Raw genomic sequence first — 13,860 nt, 5'->3', positions numbered from 1 at the left:
ATAGCATTCCCTTTTTACTTTAACTTATTTTGGGAACTGAGAATACATGTGGATTTATGTTTTACATACTAGGCACGAGTACTTAAACTTTATATATGTGTGGGTTATACAACGGCATAAACATTCCCTTTAGCTCGGTAACGTTTAATCATTGGTTTTTGAACCGTGAACGCGAATCTTAGATATGGATCCATAGGGTTTGACATCCCCACTTGGGCTAGTAGCACTAGCATTTAACGAGTGTTTAATACTTCGTAGACATACGCACTTGCCAAGTGTACTTTCAGGGGGTATAAACGTTAAGTTAGTTACCAAGTGCCCACGGTTAACATATACTTTATCATACCATTTTGAAACGCTCTTTGTAGCACTGAAATCTCGTGCCCTACCTTACATACTGTTATACTTAAACTATAGCTCACCAACCTTTGTGTTGACATTTTAAAGCATGTTTTTCTCAGGTGCTTGAGGTTAGCTTCCGCTGTGTACTAGTCGTGCTGTAGACACCCGCTGCTTAGAGTTGCTATCGCATGAACTACTTTATTTTGCATTCAAACATTCGTACTTTTGAACTATGACTTGTAACAACCGTTGTGGTCACATACACTTATTATTTACTTCTACTTAGTGAAGCATGCTTTTGGATTGTAAAACTTTCGATGTTGGTTTAGACATCACTTTATCGATGAATGCAAACTCTTTTTGAAAACGCATATAGTACTTAACCTTGTAATGATCCTGTTGTTGATGATTCGTACACAGTGGTTTTGTACGGGGCATCATAGTATATACCAATATTACATACTTCTAAAAGCTGTGTATTGTACGAGTACGAATACGGGTGCATACGAGTAGAATTGTTGATGAAACTGAACAAGGATGTAATTGTAAGCATTTTTGTTAAATAGAAGTATATTGATAAGTGTCTTGAAGTCTTTCAAAAGTGTATGAATACATATTAAAACACTACACGTATATACATTTTAACTGAGTCGTTAAGTTATCGTTAGTCGTTACATGTAAATGTTGATTTGAAACCTTTAAGTTAACGATCTTGTTAAATGTTGTTAACCCAATGTTTATTATATCTAATGAGATGTTAAATTATTATATTATCATGATATTATGATATATTAATATATCTTAATATGATATATATATATATATATATATATATATATATATATATATATATATATATATATATATATATATATATATATATATATATATATATATATACATTTAAATGTCGTTACAACGATAATAGTTACATATATGTCTCGTTTCGAAATCCTTAAGTTAGTAGTCTTGTTTTTACATATGTAGTTCATTGTTAATACACTTAATGACATGTTTACTTATCATTTATCATGATTAAACATAGTGTATCAATATCTTAATATGATTCATATGTATTTAGTAAGACGTTGTTATAACGATAATCGTTATATATACCATTTCGAGTTTCTTAATTCAATAAACTCAATTTTATGTATATAACTCATTGTTAAAATACCTAATGAGATACTTATCATAATATCATGTTAACTATATATATAATCATATATATGTCATCATATAGTTTTTACAAGTTTTAACGTTCGTGAATCACCGGTCAACTTGGGTGGTCAATTGTCTATATGAAACCTATTTCAATTATTCAAGTCTTAACAAGTTTGATTGCTTAACATGTTGGAAACACTTAATCATGTAAATAACAATTTCATTTAATATATATAAACATGGAAAAGTTCGGGTCACTACAATATAGTTGTTTTTGAGTGTCGAATGAAAATAGAAAATTAGAAGTGGGTTAGTGGTTTCAACGAAGAGAGAGAGAGAGAGAGAGAGAGAGGAAAGAGAGAGTTGCTTTGGGTTCAATTTTTCTTGGGCAGGAAATAAGTAAACATTAGTATGTTAATGGTGTTTATTATTCGGTTATGGTGATGATGATGGCGGATCAACGGTGGTGTTGGTTGAGGTGGCTCGAGGGTGTCGACAGGTGATAGGTGGTGGTTGATCAAAGGTGTTGGTTGTTTCGTTGGTGGCGGTCATTGAGGATGAAATAGAAACAGCGAAAATAGTATGTAGTAGATAGCGGTTTTAAACGGGTTGTCGAAGGTGGGTTCGAATATAAACAGAAAAATACAATCATATGTATTCGGTGATGGGGTTTTGTCGCGGGTTGTAGGTTTCAAGAGGAAGACAAAGGTTGTGGCTCGTTGATCATGGTGACCGGAGGTGGTTCTTGTGGCGGTGGATCTTGATGGGTGTTTAATGATAGTTGAAGGTGGGTTGATCGAATATGAAGCCGTAGTAGTAGCAGTGATTTGGGTTTTGATCAAAATAGCAATCGGGTGTAGAAGGTGGTGTTCAAACGATGAGCCGAATATAAAACATAAAAACATAGAATTATAAGGTAGTTTGATGGTCTGTGGTATGAGCTGCAACAGAAACCGAACTCAAGCAAAAGTTATGGTTGTATGGTGGTTTGAAAGTGGGTTGTAAATTGTAAAGACCCGTCCTTATCCATCCGGACGATATCTTCAACATTTGGTCCCATTGCGATGGTCGACTCCAAGTAATGTCCTTAAATTGAGCAAATGCACAGCGGAAGACTTAATTCGTACCTGAGAATAACATGTTTTAAAACGTCAACATAAAGTTGGTGAGATATATAGGTTTGTTGCTAGCAGCGTTATAACTATGGACCACAAGATTTCATATGTAAACATTTTAATAAAAATATTCTAAGTGGTTGAGCACTTGGTAACCATACTTAACAATTAATCACGTCGCATATTCCCTTTAATATGAAATCTTACTACACTGTACCAAGTGTAGTCACGAAACGAAGTACTGTGCAACCGTTGAATACTGGTCGTCCAGTCCGGTTGGGGTTGTCAGGCCCGATAGATCTATCAACAGGATTCGCGTTTACAATACCGCTGTAAATAATAGTTACCAAGCTACAGGGAAGTATGCCAGTGGTACAACTCAACGTAGAATATATTTTTCAGTTACTTGTGTCCATAGCGTAAAACATAAAATACATGTATTCTCATCCCGAAATATTTAGAGTTTAAAAGTGGGACTATATACTCACCTAATGTATTTTGTAGTAAAAATACATATAACATCATTGAACAAATGTAGGGTTGGCCTCGGATTCACGAACCTATTTCAGTAACGTATATATTAAAACACACCATGAGCATATAATAGTATTCAATCCAAAATATATTATTTGTTAAAATATTAATATATTTATTATTCCTAATACAATATATATCTATATATGTTATTTTTATATTAAAATAGTGAATTACGTATACTTATGACATATGTAATAATTATATTTTTATATAATTATCTTTTGGTTTGTCAAAATAATAATTATGATAATACTACTTTAATGGTATTTATACTAATAATGAGATTTAATAATGATATTGAAAATAATAATTTTGGTCATAACCTTAATCATTTTATTTATAATAATAATAATAATGATAATGATAGTATAAATAAAATAATAAAAATGATAGTACTAATACTTATTTTAATAATAATAATAATAATAATAATAATAATAACAATAATAATAATAATTAATAACTAAAAAGAAAACTACCTCATAAACCCTTTCTAAAAAGAAAAGTTTCAAGCCGGGCTTGAACCCGCGACCCCTCGTTCCATGAAAACACCCATAACATCCTTAACCATTATCATTCTTCTTTTTTTTCTAAAAAAAATACCCAAATCCGGATTTGAACCTACAACCTCTTGCTTAACAATCACACCCCTTACCATCCCTCTACTATTTCTTTTCTGTTTTATTTCAGTTATTAATCTTACTTATCTAATATTTCTGTTACTATTTTCATCATCGATTCTCTTGGTCACCAACAAAATAACACGGTTTATCCTCTTATCATCTAATCAAGTTTTTGGGTTTCGGCCCAAAAAAGAGAAAACCGAAACATAAAGCCCAACAATCCATTAATTCACTTTGCACAGGTCATAATCAGACATATTGGGATCGTATCATTATCCTCTTGTCACATACTAATGCTCATTATCATCATCATAATTTCTTAATAATCATCACCACTTTATCATTGAGACCCACCACGAAAAAGAAAAAAAAATATAACACGTATCCTTATTTTTCATCACCATCATTCGTTCTCATCACTTCCTCCGCTGTAGCAGTAACAGATACGCAAGTCATAGCAATAGCAGGTAGTGAAACAGTAGCGTAAACAATGGTATTTGGGGTGAAGCTAAATGGCAGTTTGTTTGGGACGATTAAACACAGAAACAGGAAACAAGTTGTAGCAGCAGCGAGAAAAATATAGAAAAGAAACAGACAAAAGTTGGAACGGAACATAAACGGGTAGCAGCAATAATTTTGGCGGTTTTGATGATTTTAAATGATTGGTTTGTTGTTTGAATGAAAACAGAAAAAGGAAGTGGGTTTCGGTTATGGTTGTGAGTTAATCAGAGGTGGTTTACAATTAACAGGAACATCGATCATTCAAGTGGGTTTGCTTGAATAAAAGAAAAAGAAACAGTGAGGGAAACGTGCTCGGCAAGAGACAACTTAACAATGGTTATGTTGTTGTGCTTGGGTTTGATCGATCAAAACAAGAAACATAAAATAAGTTGGTGGTAGTGATTATGGAGTTGTAATGGTTCTTGTAGTGGTTAATGGTTCACGAAGTAAAATAGATTTTGAAGATAATGTTGGTGGTTGTATGATGGTAGGGTGGTAGTCTCGTGGTGGGGTGATGGGTTCTTCGAAATGTTTGCAACAATGGTGGTGAAGTTTGTGGTCGAGTTGTCGGAGATAAAATGTAATCGAAGGTGGTGATGGGAATAGATTTACAAAGTGTTCGAAAGAGGAACAATAAAAAGAAAGATCGTTGTAGTGGTGGGTTTTGTTATTGAATATCCATGAAAGTGTTTATATATATACACGGATATATTTCTCTGTAACCTATATGTATATGCATGCATTATCTTAAGAGATTAGTTGATGACAAAAATCAAAACAGTAAACTCAAATAAATGTTAAATTGTGTAGGGATGGCAGTTTGACAAAAAAAAGATAGCATAATCTCTAATATGCGATAACAAGAAGAAAATAACAAAAACACATATATCACTTTTGACATTTCAACACACACATAAATGATATTTGTTTATTTCTTACCGACAGTTTTCACGGACTGCTAAATCGTACTCCATTGTTAAATCAGTGGTGAATAAAAGTCTTTAGAAAATCCTAAATTTTATATTAAACTTATTTAATGACGATCGAGTGATAAATGAGTGTTATTATCGTTTACAAATAAATTTCGAATTCATATATATATATTCAATATACATTAATCATATACATAGATATATTTTAAATAATAATTATTATAATATCTTTTTTTTAAATTTTATTTTACATAATTAATTTTATGACAGCAGCATATAATACTCCAAATTATATTACAAATTATTATATATATATATATATATATATATATATATATACACATATCTATTTCCAATTATTTGTTCGTGAATCATCGGGCATGGTCAAAGGGTAATTGACTACCTGAATATGAATTTCAAAACATTCAAGACTCAACATTAAAGATTTTGCTTATCGTGTCGGAAACGTATAGAGATTAAGGTTTAAATTTGGTCGGAAATTTCCGGGTCGTTACAGTACCCACCCGTTAAAAAAATTTCGTCCCCGAAATTTGTTAGAGGTCGTCATGGATAACAATATGAATGTTTTCATGACGAGTATGAGGTAAAAATGGAGTTTTATCCTTATCGAGAGATATAGATAAAACGATTCGATCATGTGAAGCGTACAAATGAAGCTATCACAAAAGAGTGAAACAAGTAAATAAATATATTCGTTTCAACCGATGACGTAGTTACTATTTATTTCCGAGAATTAAGGGATTTAAAGAAAATCTTACGTAATAAGATTTGGTTCTTCGGCGATCAGGATCTTCTTGGATTTAGTGCGGCAATCTGTTTTGATTTCTCTGTCGAATATTTCACTATAAATCCACTTCTTTCTTTCCTATATCTTCCATATCTCACATCTTCTACTCTTCCTCCTTAACTCCTACTTTAAAGCATTCATCAATATGCTTTATCCAGTCCTGATTCTTGATATACTCCTAACTTTCGTATCTGTGATTCTTCTTTTCCATCTACCGCCAGAGGAATCTATTTATTTCTACTATACTCTTGTATTTATAGTGTTTCTAGTTCTCCCGTGCCTCTATATTGCTATCTGCATCGGTATACACGGTTTGTAAATGTTGGGTGGTTGTTGGGTTTTATATCTTCCCGTCCTCGAGTCAAGCGAGTAATGGTCCGGAATTCGTAGGTATACAATTTGGAATGAACATAGCTAATGTTCTTAGAAAGAAATGGAAATGGCACGATTTTGATTTGTCAAATTACCAGAATATCCTGGAAAAGATAGAATTATCAAGATGATATGTTCCTAATATGTTTGGAGATTGAATAGAATGTAAGAGCCGTGTAACATGGCACATAATGACGGTACTGTGAATCATCATATTCCATTAAAAACTTAACATGGCTTACTATAATATAATGAAGTTGATCAAGTTTCATTATATTATACTAATTCATGCATCAGTTCCCAACACTGCTTCAGAACATTCCTATTTTAAACTCGAAAGTTTTAGAACTTAGAAACTAACACAGTTTCCTTGGTATTGTAATGCAGAAGTTACGGAAGGATAAATGATCTCAGATAGGAATAGTTGTGAAAATATCTCCAGAAATATGGAGAATATGCATAACGAAAGATATGAAGATATCTTATAATATCTAAAATAAGATGATGATGAAGAATATCATCCGGGCAAGGTTTAGAATAAAGAGTAGAGTTCTTACTAACGGTTTCAGCAGGCACTGAATCGTTTGAATTCTTTGAAGTCAAACTTATTCTTTGTGATTTGTCCACAACTTCCTTCATACTTTGCTCAATCCGTTTTCCAGTTCCAACCCTTCTCTTTTTCTGAGCTTTTCCAACACACTGTACTTTTGACTTGTTAAAGTCGTTTACTGTTTTTGCTGCTTCATCAGCATTTCAAAACTACTTCATAGTTCAAAGTATTTTCCAGAAACTTCACATTTAGAGTATTAAATTCTTAAGAACAACGTTATGGGTATATCTGGAGAAGTTCTACGAGATTTTCAAAATACTGATCGCGGATTTCGCCAAAGAGATGACGATTTGCTGGTACATCCGCCGATGATGTTATGGAATATAATAGGTTCTCTGGTAATGACGGCGAAAGAATGACGTATATATATATTTATCGAGGTTGTAATAAGTGTAGTCTCTCTGGGAGTCGGAGTGGAGCTGTGACAAAATTAGCTTTTTGAAAAGGAATTGTAGGGTTGTTTTTGCTAATGAATGATAAGGAATTCGTCGCGAATACGCTCTAACTATAACTTTGGTTTCGATAGTTTTTCAGGTACATAACTGTATGTATAAATCTTTCTTCCGTAGACGAAGTGTGGCTGGTTCAACTTCTCGATTGCGGTGTTTTCTAGAGTCATGAAAGGATTTGAATATAGATTGTAATTGTCGAGGTACAAATGAGATTTATGATGAAATCAAGTGGCAAGCTTGAAGAATTATTTAGTTTCATATATTATAATCAATATTTTAATTTAATTCATTTTAATTGTCCAAAGTTAGCAGTCCAATAGTCCGATGGTTCAATGATTCATATATAATTTAATATATAATATTCGAATTAAATAATACGTATCGTGACCCGTGTACCGGTCTCGGTGTCGATCACAACTCAAAGTATATATATATTTTGGAATCAACTCCGACCCTGTATAGCCAACTCCCACCTTCACATATAGAGTGTCTACGGTTGTTCCGAAATATATATATAGATGGGTCGATATGATAAGTCGAAACCTTGCATACGTGTCCCGTTATTTAAAGTGCGTAAAAATAAATAACAGAAATTAAATGACGATAAATAAAATTGCGAGAATGTAAATTGCGATAAATTAAATGTTAATCAGTTAGCTGGGAACAGTTAGCCGGAACAGTTAGCGTGAAATCCTATCACAATTCCAATTAATTAATTCGTTTGTTTCTAACACTTTTTATTTTTGTCCAATGTTTTCTTCGTTATGCCACTTGTTGGATTCGGATAGGTAAAAATCCAAATATGAAATTTAAATGGAGGTGGTTAATATGAGGTGAACGGTTACGTATATCGGTAGTTATAAGTAGGATAGTAAATGATCGTTGAATCAGATTCGAAGAATGTACAGTGTAACTTATTAATGTGAATTCTAAATATTCCTTGGGTACTACCCACCCGTTAAAATATTTTCATCATTAACAGTTTGTACAAAAGAATTTTTAATTACAATCTTTATGAAAATATACTTGCATATATATTTTCATCGGATGTAATCATGGATTTAATGAGTCAAAAACTCATCTGATTTACCGTTAATACTAGATTACATAATCTCTAAAACTTTAGAAATTACATATTCACCATGTCGAACGAGGAAAAATGAGGTAGAATGATACGTAAAGCGAAGATAGCCGATGTAGATCGATGTGTAGAACGAAGTTCATACTCGAAGTACAGATGGTGATATTGAGGCGTGTAATGTTGATATTCGAGGTACAGATTGTGATATTGAGAGTTACGGCGCGGTTATGGTTTAGAGATGATAAGGGTACTGTCGACGTCGATGATGGTGGTACTGATTATGCTGCTGGTGCTGCTGCTGGTGTTCGTAACCTTCGCACCAGGTTCTCCAAAGTCGTCACACGAGCGCGTTGTTCGTTAACTTCTTCTAGTACTACAGAATGATTGACGGTTGAAGCGAGTGAATGAATAAGATCCGAAATATGGGTTAGGATATAATCATGACGAGATACTCGAGAAATGAGAGAGAAAATGGTTTCTCGAACAGGTTCGCCGGTAAGTGCTTCAGGTTTGTCGCCAATAGAGCAATTCGGTGGATGGAAGGGATCTTCGATGTGAAATGATTTCCGGATATCGGATGATATTCTAACTATATAGAATATCTATATGTAATACTAAAGATTTCGTAGGTTACAAAGGATGTTACGGCATATATCAGACAAATCTACAGATACGCCAATATAGGAATTATCAGATACACTAAGATATGAATTTCGTCTATTCACTATCGATGCACTAAATGCAGTAGAGTGTGTCTAGACTTGAGAATGATAAGCAGGTAATTTCCTAAGGATGTTAAGCAGATGATTTCCGACTAAATATGGTAAGCAAAACTTTTGACATGCAAACACGGTCAAAGTCCAGACTCACTAATGCATCCTAACAACTACCAGTTAAACACACTAATGCGAGGTCTGGTTCACTAAGACCAACGCTCTGATACCACCTGTAAAGACCCGTCCTTATCCATCCGGACGATATCTTCAACATTTGGTCCCATTGCGATGGTCGACTCCAAGTAATGTCCTTAAATTGAGCAAATGCACAGCGGAAGACTTAATTCGTACCTGAGAATAACATGTTTTAAAATGTCAACATAAAGTTGGTGAGATATATAGGTTTGTTGCTAGCAGCGTTATAACTATGGACCACAAGATTTCATATGTAAACATTTTAATAAAAATATTCTAAGTGGTTGAGCACTTGGTAACCATACTTAACAATTAATCACGTCGCATATTCCCTTTAATATGAAATCTTACTACACTGTACCAAGTGTAGTCACGAAACGAAGTACTGTGCAACCGTTGAATACTGGTCGTCCAGTCCGGTTGGGGTTGTCAGGCCCGATAGATCTATCAACAGGATTCGCGTTTACAATACCGCTGTAAATAATAGTTACCAAGCTACAGGGAAGTATGCCAGTGGTACAACTCAACGTAGAATATATTTTTCAGTTACTTGTGTCCATAGCGTAAAACATAAAATACATGTATTCTCATCCCGAAATATTTAGAGTTTAAAAGTGGGACTATATACTCACCTAATGTATTTTGTAGTAAAAATACATATAACATCATTGAACAAATGTAGGGTTGGCCTCGGATTCACGAACCTATTTCAGTAACGTATATATTAAAACACACCATGAGCATATAATAGTATTCAATCCAAAATATATTATTTGTTAAAATATTAATATATTTATTATTCCTAATACAATATATATCTATATATGTTATTTTTATATTAAAATAGTGAATTACGTATACTTATGACATATGTAATAATTATATTTTTATATAATTATCTTTTGGTTTGTCAAAATAATAATTATGATAATACTACTTTAATGGTATTTATACTAATAATGAGATTTAATAATGATATTGAAAATAATAATTTTGGTCATAACCTTAATCATTGTATTTATAATAATAATAATAATGATAATGATAGTATAAATAAAATAATAAAAATGATAGTACTAATACTTATTTTAATAATAATAATAATAATAATAATAATAATAATAATAACAATAATAATAATAATTAATAACTAAAAAGAAAACTACCTCATAAACCCTTTCTAAAAAGAAAAGTTTCAAGCCGGGCTTGAACCCGCGACCCCTCGTTCCATGAAAACACCCATAACATCCTTAACCATTATCATTCTTCTTTTTTTTCTAAAAAAAATACCCAAATCCGGATTTGAACCTACAACCTCTTGCTTAACAATCACACCCCTTACCATCCCTCTACTATTTCTTTTCTGTTTTATTTCAGTTATTAATCTTACTTATCTAATATTTCTGTTACTATTTTCATCATCGATTCTCTTGGTCACCAACAAAATAACACGGTTTATCCTCTTATCATCTAATCAAGTTTTTGGGTTTCGGCCCAAAAAAGAGAAAACCGAAACATAAAGCCCAACAATCCATTAATTCACTTTGCACAGGTCATAATCAGACATATTGGGATCGTATCATTATCCTCTTGTCACATACTAATGCTCATTATCATCATCATAATTTCTTAATAATCATCACCACTTTATCATTGAGACCCACCACGAAAAAGAAAAAAAAATATAACACGTATCCTTATTTTTCATCACCATCATTCGTTCTCATCACTTCCTCCGCTGTAGCAGTAACAGATACGCAAGTCATAGCAATAGCAGGTAGTGAAACAGTAGCGTAAACAATGGTATTTGGGGTGAAGCTAAATGGCAGTTTGTTTGGGACGATTAAACACAGAAACAGGAAACAAGTTGTAGCAGCAGCGAGAAAAATATAGAAAAGAAACAGACAAAAGTTGGAACGGAACATAAACGGGTAGCAGCAATAATTTTGGCGGTTTTGATGATTTTAAATGATTGGTTTGTTGTTTGAATGAAAACAGAAAAAGGAAGTGGGTTTCGGTTATGGTTGTGAGTTAATCAGAGGTGGTTTACAATTAACAGGAACATCGATCATTCAAGTGGGTTTGCTCGAATAAAAGAAAAAGAAACAGTGAGGGAAACGTGCTCGGCAAGAGACAACTTAACAATGGTTATGTTGTTGTGCTTGGGTTTGATCGATCAAAACAAGAAACATAAAATAAGTTGGTGGTAGTGATTATGGAGTTGTAATGGTTCTTGTAGTGGTTAATGGTTCACGAAGTAAAATAGATTTTGAAGATAATGTTGGTGGTTGTATGATGGTAGGGTGGTAGTCTCGTGGTGGGGTGATGGGTTCTTCGAAATGTTTGCAACAATGGTGGTGAAGTTTGTGGTCGAGTTGTCGGAGATAAAATGTAATCGAAGGTGGTGATGGGAATAGATTTACAAAGTGTTCGAAAGAGGAACAATAAAAAGAAAGATCGTTGTAGTGGTGGGTTTTGTTATTGAATATCCATGAAAGTGTTTATATATATACACGGATATATTTCTCTGTAACCTATATGTATATGCATGCATTATCTTAAGAGATTAGTTGATGACAAAAATCAAAACAGTAAACTCAAATAAATGTTAAATTGTGTAGGGATGGCAGTTTGACAAAAAAAAGATAGCATAATCTCTAATATGCGATAACAAGAAGAAAATAACAAAAACACATATATCACTTTTGACATTTCAACACACACATAAATGATATTTGTTTATTTCTTACCGACAGTTTTCACGGACTGCTAAATCGTACTCCATTGTTAAATCAGTGGTGAATAAAAGTCTTTAGAAAATCCTAAATTTTATATTAAACTTATTTAATGACGATCGAGTGATAAATGAGTGTTATTATCGTTTACAAATAAATTTCGAATTCATATATATATATTCAATATACATTAATCATATACATAGATATATTTTAAATAATAATTATTATAATATCTTTTTTTTTAATTTTATTTTACATAATTAATTTTATGACAGCAGCATATAATACTCCAAATTATATTACAAATTATTATATATATATATATATATATACACATATCTATTTCCAATTATTTGTTCGTGAATCATCGGGCATGGTCAAAGGGTAATTGACTACCTGAATATGAATTTCAAAACATTCAAGACTCAACATTAAAGATTTTGCTTATCGTGTCAGAAACGTATAGAGATTAAGGTTTAAATTTGGTCGGAAATTTCCGGGTCGTTACATAAATGGTGATGAAAGGTGACAATGGTGATTCATTCAAACAACAATAGAAAGGAAGTAATATGTTCATAGTTGAGTTGGTGTTAGTGTATGTGTGTGGTTTTAAGTTATGGATATGTATATGTATTATATATAATATCAATGAAGACAATGAACCTCAATCAAGCACAGAAATCTCAACAATCACTCAATTAGGCACAATGGTAATATAATATAATAATAATTATAATATAATATAAAATTAAAATGTGTGATTATGTTAGCCATCGTCTACTATTTCATTCACAAACTGAAATTCGTACTCCGTTGTTAATCAGTGGCGGATAAAAGTACACCGAAAAATCCCAAATTTTTATATTAGATATATTCAATTATTTCAGTCATTAAATGTGAAAAATCAACCATAAAAAGTCTGTCTATTATTTATTTTTAATTCCAATTAATCTGTACGGAGTATTAAAACTTAGCTCGAGGTATTTAAATATATTTTTAGCAAACTTAGAATTGATAAAACTTAATTATGGACCAACGTTTAATTTCAACTTCCCATAAATTCGAGTTTAAACTTGTTTAATATCGATCAAATGACAATTGAGCGTTACTGTCGATTACAAAATAAATTCGAAATCACATATATATGTATTTAATATACTTCAATTATATATATTGATATATTTTAATAATAATTATTATAATATCATATTTTATTTTATTTTACATAATAAATTCTAATAATTAAATCATATAATATTTCAAATTATATTTTTGAATTATTATTATATATTCATATATTTAAATATATATATGCATCTATTTACAAATAGTGGTTCGTGAATCGTCAAAAGCAGTAGAAGTTAAATGAATTTATGAAACTGTTCAAAAATTTTGAGATTCAACTTTACAGACTTTGCTTATCGTGTAAAAAATATATTATCGTATCGAGAGTTTGGTTTAAAATTAGTCAAAATTTTCCGGGTCGTCACAATGGATACTTTATTGTACCGTCACGAAGTTCAAATTGGATAGCGTAATAGACTTGTGTTCATATCTTCATCAGTTCGAGGTGTAATGACGAAGCTTAGGTTTTGTAACACCCCGTCAAAATCCCTTTGACGGAACGTTAACTCTGGTCCCAGTGCTTGGCTTGACTTCTATGTAACGGCAACA

Source organism: Rutidosis leptorrhynchoides, chromosome 1, assembly GCF_046630445.1.
Source record: "Rutidosis leptorrhynchoides isolate AG116_Rl617_1_P2 chromosome 1, CSIRO_AGI_Rlap_v1, whole genome shotgun sequence".
Taxonomy (NCBI): Eukaryota; Viridiplantae; Streptophyta; class Magnoliopsida; order Asterales; family Asteraceae; genus Rutidosis; species Rutidosis leptorrhynchoides.
Note: the sequence above shows the minus strand (reverse complement) of the source record.